The sequence below is a fragment of the Solanum lycopersicum genome, chromosome 9 (assembly GCF_036512215.1).
Source record: "Solanum lycopersicum chromosome 9, SLM_r2.1".
NCBI classification, from domain to species: domain Eukaryota; kingdom Viridiplantae; phylum Streptophyta; class Magnoliopsida; order Solanales; family Solanaceae; genus Solanum; species Solanum lycopersicum.
In genome coordinates, this window is record NC_090808.1 from 57,340,973 (window position 1) to 57,362,564 (window position 21,592).

The window sequence follows — 21,592 nt, forward strand, 5'->3', positions numbered from 1 at the left end:
TTACAACATTAAAAAAGTATTAAATCATTAATGTATCATAAAATCATTGAACTAATAAAATCAAGTTTAACAATCCCAAAAATTGATAGAAATATATAAAATCTAACCTTACGTAAAGGATGTTGAGATATTGCTTGGTGCGACTTTTCGACACCTCTTTTTTTGGGGTTTTATCGACTACGCTTTTGAAGAAGATTGACTAACCTTCTTCACTTTTTTAATGTTTACTTTCACCATTACAAAAGGATTATGTAATATTTTAGATCTGTTTTCTGTCCAATCAATTTTTTCGTAATCGTAAACATTATTGGTGTTAGATGATATTATTTGGATAATTTCAATATTGAATGAAGGCATATCATCCATAATGTATCACAATTTTGATGAATTTTTTTTTTTTTTAAAAAGAGTGTATTGTGAGTGAAAAAATTTGAAACAATATTGGATAAATGATTGACTGAAGAGAAATCTTAAAATTCAAAATTTTAATCAGAAAACAAAGTGATAAGATTGTGGGAGTAAAAAAAAAAAGAGTGATTTAAGGAGTGAAAAGGGGATAGATAAATATGTGTTGACATCCAATTTTAGCCTAACATTGTCAAAATTCGTAACTTTTAAATTTTGTTATTTAATTGCTCGAAATAATTTTTTTTATAATTTTAAATAAGTTTATCAATAACTATTTTTATTTATTAAAATTTAAATTTTTTTATCAGTTAATTTTAAAATTGTATTTTTTATGTGTCATTAGTTATGTTTATTATATTTTTTTAATATTTATTTTATTTGTTACATTTATTAATATTGATTGATGTTGATATTTAGCACAGTTTAAAATTTATTCAAATACAAAAAAAATTTAGAAATTCTATTCATATAATTTTGAATCACATTGCTAAGCCCATCATCTCAGCCTATTTCGTATTTTCCTATTCAAGTTATTAATCAGGTAAACAATAGTGGTGGATAAGTATTAGATTTGAGGGTGAATTCTAAGATTTTATGAATGGAAGAGTTTCTTATTTTTTTCCGATGAGTATGCCAGAATCCGGCGAACTATCACCACTGAAAACCCTCTTATCTTCTCCGTCAAACAACCTAAAACCTCATTGCTTCTTACCAGTGAACATTAACCACTCCCAAAACCCCATTGTCATCTCTTTCTTTTTTCCGATCAATCTGCCACCACCAAAGATAAACCAGCAACCCTTTTGTTCCATCTTCTTCTCTCTTACGACAACAAGCAACACCAAAACAACACCTGCAGACCACCGAAAGCCACCAAAATCCCCATCAAAAAACACCACCTGAAACAACCATCAAAAAACACCTAGAACACCACCTAAAACAACCATTAAAGCACTGCCAAAACTCCGATTGGTCACACCCAAAACCACCCACGAGACTACCCTTTTTACGGCGAGCAAAAGAGTTAAATCTCACACAACAACCCCTGTTTTCCCCCTTGTTTGTTGCAACCAGCAGCTCTCACGAGGAGCTCAAAGCTTCGATGAACCAAAGCAAAGAAAAAAGAACACGCCTCCAGTCCCCCTTCTTCTTCTCCTTCACGATTTATTTTCTATTTTCGTAGGTACTTCAACAAGAACCACCAATCGATCACCTCATCTCTGACGAGCTCGCAACCATGCCGGAGTGACAATGGGCAACAACAACAAGTCACCGTGAAACAACCAAATCCAGCCGGGAAATCTTCACTTCCGGTGACCTTCTTCCTTTTCACATTTTTTATATTTTTGTTTGGGATGAATATGCTATTGTTTTGTTAGATATTATCTCTATTGTTGTCATTTGGCCAATTTGATTTTATTTTTAGCGTCTTCCAGTACTTTTTTTTATTATTATTATTATGTTTCGGGGAAAGTTTTGATAATTAATTTGATGGCTTGCTCTTTATTTGTCCTCTTTGATGCATTAGTAAATATAGATTGGGGTTGATAGGAAAATTGTATATAATAGCAAACTAATAATTTAAGATAAATGAAATAACTAGGGTTTGATTTAATTGTGCTCCATAGCAAACGTTAGCTAAAATTTGCCAGCGTCTCTCTCCCAGAAATCTCGCTCGCCACTCTGGGGACGTGCTATATCCGAAACGTACGAAATATAGTAAATATCGTAAAGGCAGATGTAGTAGGGGTTGCAAACCGGACGGTACACAACTTGGTTTTGAAAGATATGGCACTAAAAGTTGTAGAGTCCTTTTCCGCTAGTGCGCAGGAGCGCACTTCCATTTTCCCTTTACTAGTAGGGGGTCCCATGGTTCCTATGCCGCCGCGTTTCCCGGTCCGCCTCCGGCATCTGCAACGTCCTCCTTTGATATTCTAATCTGGGAGAACTAAAAGACTGACCCATTCGGTGACTTTCGCGGTCGCCCTCACTAAACCAACTTGAATCTGAACTACGTAGATAGAGGCAATGAAATGGGAATTGCAACGCACTATTCGGTCCAGCCCCAATCTACCTTCCTCTTCCGAGATGCCTTCTTCACTGGCCAGGCAAGGGATAGAGTCTTGTCTTCCTTCTACAGATTGGTATTGGTAGAGTCGCATTCAACCCCGTCTTTTTGCCCTTTGGCTGGTAATCACATCGGCCATAAGGTGGTCTATCACCTCGGTTGGGGAGAAAAGCTTTTTTGTTGTCCATTCTCGCTCGCCTCTCTCGCTTTATACACAGAAGTGTATAATTCTGTTTCTGTTTTGTATAAAGCGAGAGAAAATTGTATATACACATGCAAAAATATATATCTTCGTGTTATACACTTAATTATACAATTTACAAACATTTTACTTCAAATATTGCAGAGAAAAAGGTCAGCGAATTATATAATTGCGAATTATACAATTGCAGTGAAATACAATTTTCTCTAGCTTTACACAACAGAAGTGTATATGTTGTGTTTCTATTTTCGTATAAAGCGAGAGAAAAACATATATCTTCTTGTTATACACTTAATATTGCAGCGAAATAGGCAGTGAATTATACAATTGTGCATTATACAATTGCAATGAAATAGGATAGCGAATTATACAATTGCAGTGAAATAGACCAGTAAATTATACAATTTAGGCCAGCGAATTATACACTTGTATATGTATAGCGAATTATACAGTTTTATGTTTGCTATGGAGCGCAATTATGCAAAGTTTGCTATAGCATACACATATGAATTTTTTGTTTCCTATATGTGAAAGTTGCCCTTTATAGATCGATTAAAACATTGGCTCCTGTTTGGGTTAGATTTGTCTAGATTTATATGTTTTCTATTTTTCTCTATTTATATTATTAATATGGTTCCGTGTAGGGGTATCAGATCCAAACATAGTAATCCGCCCAATCCGTCCAGAATTTTATGGGTTGAGTTCAGAATAATTTGAATTTGGTTCAAACTCAACTCATTCAAGCTTAACTCATTTAAAGAGAATTCTCAATTGAGCCCAATTCAATCTCCAATTTCAACCTATTTTAAAACTTTATATTAAGCTATGTTCATACATTGAATGTATGAATTTGCATCTATTTAATGTATTTTAGGATTTATCTATCCTTATTTATTACTTTTTTAACAAAAAATTCTTGAGCGGAAATTCAAATTGTGATATAAAAGTTAAGTATAAATACGTTAAATTATTGAGATTAATCGGATCAAATTGGGAGGATCAAGACACAACCTGTTATTTAGCCCATTTTAGCCCAAAGTAAACTTGGGCGGGTCAAGACCCAACCCATTCTATTCAACCCATTTAAATATTTTCAATTTCAACCCAACCTACCCATTTAACACCCATAGTTCCGTATTTGTTCTATTATTACTCATAGATGATTGCATTGTTTGTCCAAGATTTTGTTACTTTTTTTATTTATTATTAATTATAATTATTATTATTTTAGAAGTTTCCTGTGTGCATTTGGTTTGTTTGTGTCTATTCTATTTTGGACTGTTCAATTTATTATTGAAAAAAATATCTACCTAGACATACTTCACTATCATATATATACATTTTACCTCTAGTTTAAAAATATTACATATAATAACACTTTTTAATAATTATACCATAATTTTTTAAAAATTAAATTAGATACATAATCCCTTTAAATATGATTTTTAATAATTATCTTAAAAGTATATCTTCTTAACTAATAGGACTTCAACAATTCAAATTACTTCATCTCTTTTCACACAATCAGCGCACTTCCCCACATTATTTACTGTTCACGCACATTACCCCCTTCTTCCTCAACCATTTCAATATATGTTTTGTTTAACACACATCTACCATTACTCCTTTCTTCCTCGAGCATCTTTGCATATAATAAATTCATAATCAATTCTCTATAATCAACATTATATAAATAGGTAAAGTAAGATTTTGTTCAGTTATTTTGAGATATTGTATTGTAACTCTGCTCTTACCATGTCAATGTATCTAATTCACAGTTCTAATTATTTTAAAGTTTGACTTTCGAATTTTTACATTGTTTGAATCTATTAGTTTTTCATATTTTTTAATGGATGAAAAATTACAATGTCATTAATTTCGTACATTGATTTGTAATTTTTACATTTTTGGATTAACGATAAGATAAATACTTTACACTCGTGATTTATTCCTAATTTCATGTGTTTTGATTACATTTCATATTTAGATACATATAATTATAAATATATGCTTACTATGTATCCGAGATACATGTTCTTGAATACAATATATGAAATTGATGCTTGATACATCAGATTAATAGTAGATACATATAGAAGATACATGAAACTAAAAATAGATCATATAAATAGATACACGAAATTAATATTAGGTCATATAAATAGATACATGAAAATGATATTAGGTTAGATAAATTGCTTAAGTCATATGTGTCCACTTAAAGTTGTCCATATATTTCACTTAGACACTTCAATTTAATCTCATACCTATTGAACACCTTATGTTCAAAAACAGTTCCTATTGGAGACAAATTGCTTATGTGGTAAAAAATGTGTATTTCACAGTCCCCAAGCGCGTGAAACCATTGGAAATGATCTTTTTCCTTTTTCTTTTCAATTAATAAACCTAATTAATAAATAATGCATAAAAATAATTAATTTAAAATAAAAAAATGATCTTCTTCCCACACACCTTTCTGCAACTACTTTCATCTCTTTAAACACCCACACCCACTCGTCCATCTTTTCTCCAATCCCCTCAAATTCTTCTTATGTTTTTTCTTTTTCTTTTCTTTTTCTATGTAAATCTAATTAAAGTCTCAAATATTTTGGCAAAGTTTCATTGTTTCTATAAAAATAATATTCCAATGAAGCAATTGATTATCTTTTCTATAAAAAATTATTTTTTCTTGTAATTAGTTATAAATAATTATTAGTGAAAAGAAGATGAAAGACAACAAACAGAAGGTTTTGATGCAATCAGAATGAAAGGTGAATGAGGAATTATCTTAGATTGACAATAATGGTGAAATATGTATAAAATTCAATGGAGAAGAAGAAAAGACTGGAGGCTATTGTTGACTGGCGTTGGGACGCCGGGGCCAGTGAAAAGGAAACGAAGAAGAAGAAGCATGGAGGTTGCAGTTCAGGTCGACGAGAAGAAGAAGAATGGTGGGTGGCCGGTGGGTGGGGGTGGATTAATGCAATTTTTGTTTTCTTAAATTGCTTTTTGATTATTTAAATAGAACTTTTTAAAAAATTAATCCAATTGCCTTGTGTCATCGCTTCTTTGGTCCATTTGTTATGTTTGAGTGTTTGAAATGCACACATATTTCTCTTTTATTTGACTATCATTTTGTGTTAAATTGATGTAACTTTGTTAATGTTCAAGTGTTCAATAGGTATGAGGCAAAATTGAGGTGTCTAAGTGAAATATACGGACAACTTTAAGGGGCCGCGTATGACTTAAACCTAGATAAATAGATACATGAAAATGATACTAGATACATTTATGATACATATGAATGTACTTGTATGATACTCATGTATCTAGTGTTTAGTTTGTTGGATACATCATATATTGATCATAGATACATTAAATTAATGAATTTATTATTTTAAGAGTAATAAAATGAAACTAGTCAAACTAAATGAGCAAGATATACATATTTTTATCTTTTATTAATAATATTAATGAAAATTATTATTTCAAAGAATAGTAAAATAAAATTAATTAAATATATAATTAATTTAAATAAATAAAATATGTATCTCGATTTTAAAGTTCAACAGATAAAATCTATTTAGCAGATTCAAATTCATGTATCTCAAGCATGAAATATGCTACAAAAAGTAATATTTGAAACTATCCGAAATTTTAGTTATTAAGACCTAAACTAATGGGATTTATGTAGTTTGCCCTTTATTATTTAACGAATTGTTATCTTGTTTGACTTAATATTGATGGGCATCATTTTACTACTCAAATTTGGTTATTGGATCACTTGGTTATTTATTTCTTGAAAAATAGATTATTATTTAAAAAAAATATATATATCTTCACTTTATTTTGACTTATTATTTGATTGTGCTATTAATTTATTAGTTATTCATTAAAATTGACCAATGAGAAAATCTCTCTGTTGATTTTGGAGGCCTTCACGTTGTAAAAGACGAAATTTAGTTTAAGTTTATATATTTTTGTATGATAAAATTGACCAATGAAAAAATCTCTCCGTCGGTTTTGGAGGCTTTCACATTGTAAAAGACGGAATGTAGTTTAAGTTTATATATTTTTGTTTGATAAAATTGGCCAATAAAGAAATTACCATCGATTTCCAAGGCCTCTCATGTGAATAAGACGTTTTTTTTTTAATTTTTTAATTATTATTTGAGTTATTCATTTTTATTTATATTTATTTAGTACTCACTCATTACTAAGTGTCTATATAGGTACACCGAGTTGCTTTCCATTGAAACTATTCGAATAAAACTTGAATTGTAGTTTTATTTATTATTGTGTATATAATTGGTGATAAGCAAACTTAGACCGTTTCTTATTATTGTTTTATTTTTATCATTTGTGTATATTGCATGACTATTGTACTTGTTTATAATTTTATTTTCTTCTCAATTTGAAAAAAATGAATTCAGTCGTGATCCACAATTGATTATTTCGAAGGGTGCCTAACACGTTTTCTTCGAAATAACCTGAACCCGTACCTAGAATTTAATGTTTTCGTAGATCACCTTTAATTGGTTTCCTAGTTTTCCCTAAAATTAGATGGCGGCTCCTGTTAAAATTCATTAATAATTGATTTAATTGATTATTTTTTGAGTTGCCACGACGTTTCGTCCTATTTGAATAGAGTAGGGATGCGTGTTAGGAAAAATATGTTATGTATCTGGAAGTTGAGTTTAGTGGAGTAAAAAAAGAGATAGTAATATTTAAAAAGGGTAGGGAATAATAGAAAATATGTGAAATAATGTTGTGCATATAGGTAATTTATCCTAAAAAAAGTGCTACAACAAAACCCAAACAAGTATAACTTTAGCTTGTTGAAGACGAAAACCTTCATATTCATTGATTGAATACTTGAGTTCCAAAAAAATTAAATAAAGGTAGAATTGAAACTTACTTGTTTCTTAATGAACGTGAAATCTAAAATGGTGTCATATAAATAGGAACGTAAGGAGTGTGCTTTTTAAGAGCATATTTTACATTACTATTAAAAATTATTTTTGTAGAAGCACTTTTTAAAAATGTTTTTTTTTAAAAGAAAAGTTCTTTTGAAAAAACAACTAGTGTTTGAGTAATTCATTTGAAAAGTGTTTTTTATAAGCAAATCGTGTTTGACTAATCTTTTTTAATTTAAACTTCTATTACAAAAAAATAAATTTATTTTTATTCTTATTAAATTGAAATTTTCAATCAATATTACACACATGCACGCACGCGCGCGCACACACACACATTTTATTCGATGAACAAAATATTTAAGTCGTGTTTAGATATTAATGATATATTGATTTACACGATGAATGAGGAAGTTCGTGCTAGTCATCTTAGAATAGTCATACAAACTTTCAAATATCGAGAATTATGTGCTAAGTGTGAATTCTGACTTGAATTCGTGGAGTGGCCACATTGTGTCTGGCAAAATAATTTGTGTCAACACTTGCAAGATTGAGGCAATGCAAAAGTGGCCTAGACCCACCTCTCCAACTGTGATAAAAAGTTTCTTAGGGTTGGATTGGTCTATCGATGAGTTTCCATCTATTTTGTCCCCGTTGACTAAGTTGATTAAAAAAAACGAAGTTTCAATGGTATGACTTATGAGAGAAACTTTCAGGTATTGAAAACTTGATTAATCACTACTCTATTGTTGACCCTCACTTATTGTTCCTACTATCTTATGAAGAGATTCCCATTTAGATTCTCAATTATTAGGTTTTATAAGTTGAGAACCAAAATGGTTGCATTAGTTAAGGTCTTATGGAGAAATCAATTTGTTGAGGAAGCAACATGGAAAGCTGAGGAGGATATGGAGACTAGATACCCTCACCTCTTTCCCTTAGAAGCAATTATAGACCAAGTACTAACTTTTTGTAAAGTACTCTTTTAAGTTGATAGGTTGAGTTTATGCTAATTGCATATTTTGTATTTGTGTTGGGTTGATAGACACTTCCTACACATTCTGTGCCTATTTTGATCACATTCGAGGATGAATGTTTCCAAGGGAGAGATATTGTAACACCTCGGACTTCGAAAAGGACTGAATAGGCGTTCGTACAAGTCTTCCATTAGTTTTAAGTTTTGGTCAACTCAAAGACTAAATCTCTCAGCACATAAAGAATTAGGTGGCCCGTAACATATCAAATGAAAAGTCTTTGATTTCTCTTTTCAATGCTACCAAGTTTGCTTTATTTTAAATTTGGACTAAAATGATATGTCCATTTTAGTGAACCTTCTTTTAAGGCACCTCGACAGTTTTAAAGAGGGGGTAATTTAGTCTTTTTCCACTTTATTTAAGCCTAAGCAACAATTTTTCTTCACCTAATTAAGGGTCTAATCAGTGTTAAAATATCTTTTCACATTCTTTAACACTTTGAAGAATCAGAGCAAGGTTTCAAGAGGAAAAAAAAGTTAAGGTTCAAGCGTTCTTCAAGTTTCCAACAATTTTTGTCAAAAGCCTTTGTTCTTTTCAGGTATATAAGGTTATTACAGTGTTTGACTAGTTCACCTTCACGCCTTACATCTCAATTATGTTAGAAATTGTTACATTTAAAGGATTCATTCGTAGTTCTTGATATTGAATTTGATTCTTTAACAACTAGTGTGCAATTTTTTTAATAATATTGTATCCTTTCTCAAACGAAATTCTTTATTGTATTTATGTTCTTTATTGTATCCTTTCCCATTTATTTCTTAGTTGTATCCATTACAAATAGAGGTATGTCATCTGGTTTAACATTTCTTATGCAAATAGATCTGTATTATATTTTTTCACTATCCACATTTTTTCCCCCAGAACATTGTATCTTTTTTCAATTTGTATTTTTTACATTATGTATGCTATTTTTTATTTGTATGCATTATAATTTTTAGGTGAAACTTGTGTTTACTTGTAGGTTTCATTCATTACAATATGTATGTCCTTTGATATTATATTATTTAAGCATGTTTGTATCCATGCATTTTTCACATCATATTTGCATTTTTCAAAATTTAGTACCCTTTCTGAAATTGTAAATTTTTGGTATTTGTGTTCAATTCAATTTTACATATTGTGTCTTCTATATTACATTAGTTTTTGCATGAAAATTTGTATTCATTTCAAAATCAATGTTCATACAGGGAACTGAATTTCATGTGTAAAATCCCTTTATTCGTTCTTCATCATACGTTGATACTATAAAATTTTTGACACAATACCTTTTAGAGTAACACACGAAGATCAAAATTGAAAATACGACAATTTTTTTTCCGATTGATTATCTCCAGATGCTCCAATTTCATATTTAGTAAAAACTTCAATGGTCGATAGTTATGAACTAAAGTAGATTTGAGGAAGATGAATATCTGATGAATTGAATTTGAGGATGAATAATTATCAATGAAATATCAACGGTTAGTCGCTTTGTGTTCGAGGAAGGAGGAGGAGAGTCTCCTTTTTTGAGACTCCTAATCTTTCGAATGTACTTTTTTTTAATTTTCTTTTGTTAGTTAAGTTTTATTTGTATTCTCTTAATCGATTTTTTTTTTTAAAAAAAAAAATATATAAATCGGTCTAATAACAAACTAAATATAGCTATTTTTAATAAATACTGTTGAAAGTGTAGCTAAGGAGTCCAATTAAGTGAAATATTATTGTTTTGAAAATTTTCCCAAAAAATTTAGATTGGAAAAGAAAGAGTGATAGCATGAGTAAAAAAGAGAGAAATGTGCTTCAGATATACATATTATACAATGTATACATATCATATACACTATATGAGGAAATTTATTACTCCCTCTATATCAATTTAACTGACTTATTTTTAGTTAATACACATATTTTCTTAAGAAAGTTAAAAATATTGAATATGATCCGTGAAAAGTACCACCTATACCCAACACACCCTAAATTAAGCTTCTTTGATTACTTTGACAAATGAAATTGTAATTGTGATTCAAGCTTCTTCTTTTTTTGTTGAAAATAATTTGGTACGACTAGGATGGTTTTTGGATGCGCTTCTGACTTTATTATTTCATCAAATAGCTATAGTAAAAAGTTTATAAAGCGTAAATTACATAAATTTCATAGTTTTAATATAATATTTAATTTATTTTTAATTAGTTTTTAATTATATTAATTTCTGTAAAAATTGAAAATATCGGATAAATAATTGAAGGTTGGATGCATTAATATGCAGCTCGAATACATTAAATACTGTCTCGGATATATAGTATGTAGCTCAGATATATTAATACTTGTTCGGATATTAATATGTAGCTCGGAATTCAGATATATTAATATGCAGCTCGGATATATTTAAAAAATATGAAATTTAGAAAATTTTTATCAAAAGTAATAGGAGATAATGAAAATAAATAAAATAAAAGGTATGTATTTTCTGTACTTTGTCAATTATAAATTGTGGAATTAATGTTTGGGCTAAGCAAATGTTATAATCTTCTTACCGAAGGACCATATAAGAAGATTATTAATTCCTTTTTTTTCTTTTTTTCAATATGGTACTCTTTAACGTTAGCTAAGTCAATAAAATTAATTTTTGTAATAGAAAAAGCTAATAGCACTGAAAAACAAAAAATGTGATTACACAAAAACAGTAAGAACTAATCCTATTTGAGTTGTATTTAAATAAAGGGCAACTTTCACATATAGCAAATAAAAGATTCATATTTGTATGCTATAGCAAAGTTTGCATAATTGTGTTTCATAGCAAACATAGAAACTGTATAATTCGCTATACATATACAGTTGAAGCAAATTGTATAAAACGAAGTGTATAAAACAAGAAAGAGAAAGACATTTGGGCAGAAAACTGTATAAAAACGAAGTGTATAAAACGAATTGTATTATTATAAGTGCATAGAACGATAATATACAATTTGAATTTTTATAAAATGAGAAAGAGAGAAAGACAAAAGAGACTTGACAAGGAATATACAATTGTATTGAATCGTATAAAATGAGAAAGAGAAAAATTAGATACAATTTGAAAATTGTATAAAACGAGAAAGAGAGAAAGACAAAAGAAACTGGGCAGGGGAGTATTTTTATTGTATAATAATAAGTTTATAGGACGAAAATATATGTACTTGCATGTGTATATACAATTTTCTCACGCTTTATACAAACAGAAACACAATTTATACATTTCGCTTTTGTTTGTATAAGTGAGAAAGGCGAGGGTGGCGAGCGAGATTTGGGAGAGTGGCGAACAAGATCTGGAAGAGGGGAGAGAGGGGAACAAAAATATATGTATTTATACAATTTTCTCTGTTTTATACAATTAGAAACAATTTTTATACACTTGTATTTGTATATAAAGTGAGGAAGCGAGCGAGAGATTGGAGGAGAGTGGCGAGCGAGATATTTGGGAGAGAGGCGCCTGATAATTTTTTGCAAACATTTGTTATGGATCATAATTAAATCAAATCCTAGCTACTTTATTTATTTTAAGTTATTAATTTTCTATTATATACAATTTTCCCTTAAATGAATGTTGGACAATTTCAAAAGGCTGTAAAGCCTGTAATGACTTAAATTTGTTTAAAATTACCATATAAGTAATATGAACAACTACTTTACATATTATATATATTTTCTCATGCATGGCAATAGGCAATAATCAAAGAAGAAAAAAGAAAGACTTTCATTTTGGTTTTTATTTTTCTAAGTGAGTAGTCAGTTATAACTATTAAAGTTGTTCGTATATTTTGTTTAGATACTTCAATTCAACTTTGTACTTATTGAATATGTATTAAGATTGGATTGAAGTGTACAAGTGAAAAAATAAGCTGACAACTTTAAAAGTGTTAAATTCATGGTATTTCAAAAGATGACAAAGTTGCATCAAACATGTAGTGGCAATACATTCCAGCGAATTCCAGTTTGCATAAGGATACAACACGTTTTAACCATCCAAGTTGAAGATGAAATAAATAAATAACAATATTTTCTTATTTAATTAAGGAAAGCTTTGTGAAAGGTTTTCTTATTTAATTAAGGAAAGGTTTGTGTTATTACTTGGTAAAGACGAGTTCAATAAATATTTGCTAAAGAAGATTATGTTGTAGCAGTAAGGATAAAAACGAAGTTCCAAGTCGAGTGCAACGAGGATTTCTACATGAAGAAGGATTTCGAGTTCACCAAAGTTTTGTTCAAGTTAAGTTCTACAAGGTTCGTGTAGCGGCAAAGACAAAGTTGAATCAAACAAGAACTTGTTGAAATTTCAAGTCTATAAAAAGGGCGATAGGTCGGTTGTGTAGATTGCACACTTACATAGAGAAAAAATCAAACACTATCAAGAGGTTTGAAAGTGTTTTGATATTAACTTGGGTAGTGTGCGAGTTAAGTGAGAAGTTGTAAGATTGTATTCAATAGTCTTGTTTACAATCTCAGTTTTGTGAGTAGAAGTTGTTCGACAAGTTGTAGAACTTGAAGAACAATAAAAGATATAAAATTGGGGGGTTTTGTGTCTTTGGGTAGCTAGAAATTAGAGTTTATAATATCTTATCTAGGAATTAGAGTTTATAATTCCTTAGGTTACAGAGTTTTGTAATTGTTGTATTGTTTGAAGTTTATAAATAATACAAACTATTGTTCGAATTGATTATCGTTATGTTTCAAACAAATAGAAATTGTATGTACATGTTCCTTTGAAGAATTCAAAATGATAGAATTCTAACAATTGGTATCAGAGGAAGGATATCTTTGAAGAGTCTAATAACTCAAGATAAGATCATTATGAATTCTGCAACTCCTCTCGGACATGGTAAATGATATCACATCAACAGACCACCATTATTTAATGGAGAATACTACTCTTGGTGGAAGACAAGGATGAAAGACTTCATTGAAGCTGAAGATTACGAACTATGAGTTAGAATTACTAATGGACCATTAACTCCTACTATTACTGATAATGAAGGGAATAAGGTACCTAAACCTACAGAAAAATACGGAGAAGCTGACTATAAAATGCTAGGGAAGAATGCAAAATCTAAGCGCATTCTCGTATGTGGATGAGTTTAATTGCATATCTAGTTGTACTTCAGCAATACAAGTATAAGACACTTTACAAAACGGTCACGAAGGTACAACTCAAGTTCGTAAATTCAGAATTGCCAGACATTGTTCTGAATATGAATCCTTCAAGATGAAATCCGGAGAATCACTTCAAGATATGATCACCAAATTTACCACTGTTGTATATGAGTTAATATCCTTGGGCAAAGTATACACCACTGAGGAACAGGTAGACAAAGTACTAAGGAATCTGCCTAGATCATAGGAAATAAAAGTTACTGCAATCAGAGAAGCCAAGGATCTAATCAATATGACTTTGGATGAATTAGTAGGAAATTTCAAAACTTGTGAGATGAATGTTGACAAAAGAGGTGAATGAAAAAAAAGAAACATCTTGGATTTAAAGCAACTGAAAGTGATGAACCGAATATAGATGATGATGATGATGATTTAGCACTGATAAGTAGAAACTTCAAAAAAATTCTTCAAAAGGGGCTTAAATTTTGAAAAAAGGTAACACACTCCAAAGAAAAGAATACAGAGAAATCACAAAGTGAAGAATGCTTCAAGTGTGGAAAAATTGATTATCAAATTAAGAATTGTCATATGTGTGAGGCAGAATGGAGAAAAGAAAGAGCTGAAAAGGAGAAGAGAGAACTTTTAACCAAAAGAAAAATTAAAGAGAAGGAGCAAGTGATGCTGCTGCTTGGGGAACAGGTTCAAAGAGGCATGACGAAGATGATGAGGACCTCGCTTTGATGGCCTTAAAAGAATCAGAAACTAAACCTGAAACTGAATCAGATTCTAAAGGAAGGAAGGTAAATATTTTTAATTTAAAAGATAAACTAAAAAAGTTCTCTAAGAAAAAACTTTCCTTGTTATTGCTCACTTTCATTGATACAATTCAAGAACTAGTTAAAACCAAGAATCAATTATTGACATCCTTGGCCAATTAAAAAGTTTGAATATATTGATCTTGAGAAAGTTAATTCTGATCTCAAGAAAGAAAACCACTCCTAAAGGAACAGGTACAACAACTTAATTCCTGCACTTTGGCTCTCAAATCTGAAATTTTAAAATAAAATTTTACTGGGAATGAAAAAAAAATTAGTGGTGACCCAGATCTAATGAGGTTAAACAATGAACTATCTTTGAAAGAGAATATTCTAGGAGAATGAATTTTGAATTGTCTAGGATAAAAACTGATATGAAAAGAGATAATAAATGAACAAAATCTTCCATGATAGTAACATACCTAGGTAAAAATACTCGGAACATAAAAATTGGAATAGGATATGAATAACCTATGATTGAAAATTCTTTATTATGTGTTATTTGTGGTAACTCAGGCCTTTGTAAGAAAAATTGTTCGAGATACGGATATACTGCAGAAAATAAAGTAATAGGAACTTATAAAACTGTTCAAAGAAACATGTATACTTAAAGGAAAACTAATCTGCCCAAGTGGGCTCATGGAGATCTTATTCATCCTTATTATCAATACAAAGGACCCAAACTAGTCTGGGTTCATAAATCTTACCTTTGAATTTGAAGGAAAAGTGAAAGCAAGCAGACAATATTCACCAATGAACATGTTTCTTTAGATGCATGATTGAAACTAGAAGAAATAACTCTCAATTGAAAAAAAGGGAATGAATGAATAACACTGACTGTGAAAAAAACAAGTTGAAAAAAAAGACCGAAGAAGAATGTGAAAGACACAGGTCCAACCCATGCAATATCTAATAATTATGCGCACTCAAATGATCAATCAATCGAAAATATGATCAGGCAAGAAAAAACTTTCAAAAGGAGAAATTTGGAACTTGGGGATGATTAAGGTCGCATGAATATCCCTCAATGGCTAATGAACACTGCACATACTGCCCCGTAATCTTGAATTCTATGCTCAATTGGTACATTAAGTTGTATGTCTCTATACCACTTTTAAAGTCATGCTACTAATGCACTATAACAATGTATTTGCTTCTGGCACGGGAGAGAAACTTAATTGAAGCAAAATTCAGCATTATCCAGAGATCTAAGGTATGTAAACTATAATTATTCATGATTAAATATAAAGTCAATGCACTTGAACCTATTTCTTCTACTTGTCTCAAACGATATTCATGCCCTAAAAACTATCAAAACAATATCTTCTTAAAAAGTCTTATCTCAATGTGATGGTCTATGGTTGAGATGGATTTGGTGGAGGACACCTCTATATTGGTACCTTATAAAATCTAGATTGAGAAAGTAGAGTGTGCTGGTTCTTAGGGGTAATCATTTTTGTATTGGGTATGTAGACACGTAATTTTGATCGAATTTAAATTTAACACCAATTTTTAGAGCATAAATAATTTTGTCAATCTAAATTAAATATATTTTGACTTTTTTATTATTTTCATTAAGTTTATTTAAAAGATATAAAATATTAAACAATATAAATATAATTTTTATTAGAAAAGTTTATTTTTGATTGTTAATATATATATATATATATATATATATATATATTATTATTATTATTATTATTATTATTATTATTATTATCCATTTAGCTTTATTTATTTATTTACTCAAAACAATTAGCAATTAATATAATTATCATTTTCATATATATATATATATATGTGTGTGTGTGTGTGTGTGTGTGTATATATATATATATATATATATTTAATATTTAAAAAAAAGAAGAAGAAAGAAACACACGCACACAACCCACGATCCACTCCCCATCCCCACTTCCCCACTCACGCACACGTACACTACTACTACTACTATCTATATACATACAATTATAAAAAAAAGGGGGGAGGGGATCAGAAAGGAGAAAAACACACGAGAAGGAGAGGAAAAAAAAGAAAGAAAGAAAAAGGGTGAAAAGAAAAAATACAAACAAAAAAAAAAAGACTCTTCCACAAACAAAAATAAAAAAAAAATATTTACATATTTTGCTTTGACTCAAAAACAAAGGTTGAAGTTGAGGTTTACTTTCGCGGTTCCTTATTAGAATTTTTTTCTTTTGGTGAAATAATTTCCACAAGAGGTAATACTAATTTAATTTTGTATTAGTTTTATGTCATGATAATACGAGAATGAATTGCAATATATATTAAAGTTGTTAAATTTCGCGTATGTTTAAACCATTAATATTTATTCATGTTATTGTATGAAGTATGTTCAAAAGTTCATATCAATTTTATGTTTAGATCCTTGGTATAATTATATTTAGTGTGAAATTATTATATCAAACCATGATTTATTTTATATTTAAATAACCCATAGTTTATTTTATATTTAAGTAAAATTATTGTCCAAGTCATGTAACTTTTAATATTTAGTTTATAATGATAACATGTGTAGCTATTATGTAAATATATTAATTTTAGTTAGTAGAATTTTTATTTAATGTTAGTCACATAAAAAAAATCGAATAATAAAAAAAAGTATAATAATAATAATAATAATAATAATAATAATAAAAAGAAAAAGGGAAAAGTTAAAAAAAATAAACTGTGAAAAAGAACATACAAGAAAAAAAAAAGAGGGAAAAGAGAAAACAAGAAAAAATAATAATAGAAAAGAAGTATAAAAATAATATAAAAAATTCAATTGAAGAGGAAAGATTATTTTTTTATTTTTTTAAAGTTTCTTTGTCCCAAAAAAAAAGTTAAGTTGAAATAAAAAAAATAAATAAAACCTCGAAAGTATAAAAAATAATAATAACAATAAAATAATAATAATAGCAAAAGATGAGAAGTAAAAAAAAAAGAAGAAAAAAAAATGTAAAAAATAGAATAATAAAAAATAATAATAACAAAAGAAAAAGTAAAAATAAAGAATATCTTATTTTATTCAGCTTTGTTTGATTAACTTTATATGCATATATATATATATATTTCTAATTAAAGAGCATAGATTAATAAAAATAAGGGTAAATGCATTTGTCTTAATAGTATAATATTCAAAAATTAGTTTAAGTTATAGAAGTCCATAAAGTGATCATGCTAGAACCACGGGACTCGAGGGATGCCTGATACCTTCCCCTCGATCAATAGAATTCCTTATCCGAACTGATTTGCAGACCAAATAAAGAGTCATTTCCTTTTGATTAGGGATTAAATAAAAGGTGACTTGGAACACCGTAACTCAATTCCAAGTGGCGACTCTGAAAAAGCTAAAAAAATCCCCTAATTCATTACGTCACTTAAATTGGAAAAACCCTTACGCCGCAGCGCGAAAAAGGGGTGTGATATCTTTGGCGACTCCGCTGGGGACTAGAATTCGAGCTTGTAAACATTGACTTCTACATGACTGTCACGACCCAAAACCGAGCTGCGACTGGCACCCACACTTACCCTCCTATGTGAGCGAACCAACCAATCTAAACCTTAACGTTTCAATGTAATATCAACATAAAGATATGCGAAAGACTTAAACTCATTAATAAAAACCAATTCAATAACTATTATTATCCCCAAAATCTGGAAGTCATCATCACAAGAACATCTATGATCAAATTACTAAACTAAGAGTATTCTTAAAAGCTAAACAAGTAAAAGCTAGTCCATGCCGAAACTTCAAGGCATCAAGACATGAAGAGGAAGACCCAGTCCAAGCTAGAAGCATTAGCTCACCCTGAAATCCGGTGTGATTGAAGACTGACTAGAATTACGGTTGAGTTGAAGACGACGGCACGTTTGCTGCACTCCACAAATAAAAAAGAAGAAAACATAAAAGTAGGGATCAGTACAAAACACAGGTACTGAGTAGATATCATCGGCCAACTCAAAATAGGAATCAATATATACCAAGTAATATCATAAAATCAACTAATATCCTTAGAATGCAGCATTTACAATTACCATAACCCTTGGTTACAACACCAAGCTCATCAATGAGGACTCACACCTCCTCATCATACTCATTTGGGAATTAGGTTCATTAGATTCAATATATTATCATCTTTCAAGATTCATTATCTTTATTCCTCTTGTGTTGGTACGTGACACTCCGCTCCTCATATACTATCCTGGTGTCGGAACGTGACACTCCAATCCTCATTCTATCCTGGTGTCGGAACGTGACACTCCGATCCTCATATACTATCCTGGTACCGGAACGTGACACCCGATCCATATTCTATCCTGGTGTCGGAACGTGACACTCCGATCCTCATATACTATCCTGGTACTGGAACGTGGCACCCGATCCATATTCTATCCTGGTGTCGGAACGTGACACTCCGATCCTCATATACTATTCTGGTACCGGAACGTGGCACCCGATCCATAATCTATCATGGTGTCGGAATGTGACACTCCGATCCTCATATACTATCCTGGTACCGGAACGTGGCACCTGATCCATATTCTATGCTGGTGTCGGAACGTGACACTCCGATCCTCATATACTATCCTGGTACCGGAACGTGGCACCCGATCCCCTAATCTCACTACTTTCGTTCATCAAGCCTTCTTTCTCACCAAGGCATCATCAATCTCATTATTTTAGTTCATCACGTCTTCTTTTATACCAAGGCCTCATCATTAACAAAGAGATTAGGGTTTTGCAAGATTTGGGATTCAATAACTTCATCATGCTTATATAATCACAATTATATAATTACATTCATGCAAGCATACAATTAAGCACATAGCAGGGTTTACAATATTATCAATACATATCATTCGCTATTAAGAGTTTATTACGAATATCGTAAGAGGAACCATAACCTACCTCCACCGAAGAATTCGTAATCAAGCAAGCAATTTCCCAAAGTTGCGTTCTTCTCTTTCTCTCGCTCGCTCGTACGTTTCTCCCTCTCTTTCTGTTCTTTTCTTTTTCTTATTCAAACCCTCTTTCTTTTACCCTAATTAGTATGTAATTAAGAATGAAAGATGGTAATAATAACCCACTAATTAACTTAAGGTTACCTCTTTTAACCTCCAAGTAATTAGACTTATTAACCTTAACCCTCTAACTTTATAATTAAAGTAGGAATAGTCCATAACGTCTCTTAAAACGTGTAAAGAAATCCGACCCAGACTGGGATTATGCAACCTGTGACGGTCCGTCGTGCTTGCGACGGTCCGTCCTGCAGGTCGTCGCAAGGTTCAGAGACTCAATTTCCACCAAAGAGTCTATGACAGTCCGTCACGCCTCTGACGGTCTGTCCCGCCATTCCATCACGAAGTTCAGAGAGTCGATTTTTAGAATCCAATTTCAGAATTTCCAAGTGTTTTGGAATGAGACACCCTCGACGGTCCGTCGTGCCCATGACGGTCCGTCGTGGGTTCGGTCGTCTCAGCCTGTTTTTTCAGAAATAAAATTTGCTGCTCAAAACGATTAAACAGGTCGTTACAATAGATACCAATTTACCCATCGTCCGTCCCCGAACGATCACAAGAAGGAAAACAAGGGCGAAAAGGAGTACCTGAATCTGTAAACAGGTGTGGGTATCTTTCTCGCATATCTGCCTCCTTCTCCCAAGTGGCTTCTTCAACCGGTCGATTCTTCCATTGCACCTTGATGGATGCAATCTCCCTTGACCTCAACTTACGAATTTCTCTATCTAGAATGGCAACAGGCTCCTCCTCATAAGTCAAATTCTCATCAAGCAAAACTGAATCCCAACGAATGATGTAGTTTCCATCCACATGGTATCTTTTCAACATAGACACGTGGAATACCGGATGCACTCCGGAAAGCCCTGGAGGTAAGGCTAACTCATAAGCCACCTCCCCTACTCGCTTAAGTACTTCAAAGGGACCAATGTATCTTGGACTTAGCTTGCCTCTTTTACCAAACCGCATCACCCCTTTCACCCTCCATAAACTCCAAGTCTCTAACCTTTTGATCTGCATATTCTTTTTGTCTATTTTGCGCCGCTAGAAGCTTTTCTTGAATAGATTTCACTTTCTCTATCGTATCCCTCAAAAGATCAGTACCCCAAGGTCTAACCTCGAATGCATCAAACCAACCAATGGGAGACCTACATCTCCTACCATACAATGCTTCAAATGGAGCCATATCAATGCTTGAGTGATAGCTATTATTGTATGAAAACTCCGCTAAGGGTAAGAAGCTATCCCAATGGCCACCAAACTCTATCACACATGCGCGAAGCATATCCTCCAACACTTGAATCGTTCTCTCAGACTGACCATCGGTCTGAGGATGGAACGCAGTACTAAGGTCCAACCTAGTACCCAATTCCGCATGCAATGTTTTCCAAAACTTAGAAGTAAACTGCGTACCTCTATCTGATATGATGGAGAGTGGAACCCCATGCAACCGAACAATTTCTGAGACATAGATTTTGGCTAACTTCTCGGCATTGTAAGTCACCTTAACCGGAATAAAATGAGCAGACTTAGTTAACCTATCAACAATCACCCAAATAGAGTCGTACTTACCCATCGTCTTTGGAAGACCAACCACTAAGTCCATTGCGATTCTCTCCCATTTCCATTCCGGAATGGGCATTCTCTGAAGTGTTCCTCCGGGCCTTTGGTGTTCGTACTTTACTTGTTGACAGTTTGGACATTTGGCAATAAAATCCACAATATCACGCTTCATTCTACTCCACCAAAAGTGTTGCTTTAGGTCACGGTACATCTTGGTTGCACCCGGATGTATCGAATACCTTGAACTATGAGCCTCTGTCAGAATAGTGTTGATCAAACCATCGATGCGGGGTACACATACCCTTCCCTTGATCCTCAAAACACCTTCCTCATCGATTTGTGCTTCCTTAGCCTCTCCTTGCAACACTTTATCTCGGATCCGGATCAATTTTTCATCATTAAATTGCTTTCCCTTAATCTTGTCAAGGAAGGAAGATCTTGTCTCCACACAAGCTAAAAAT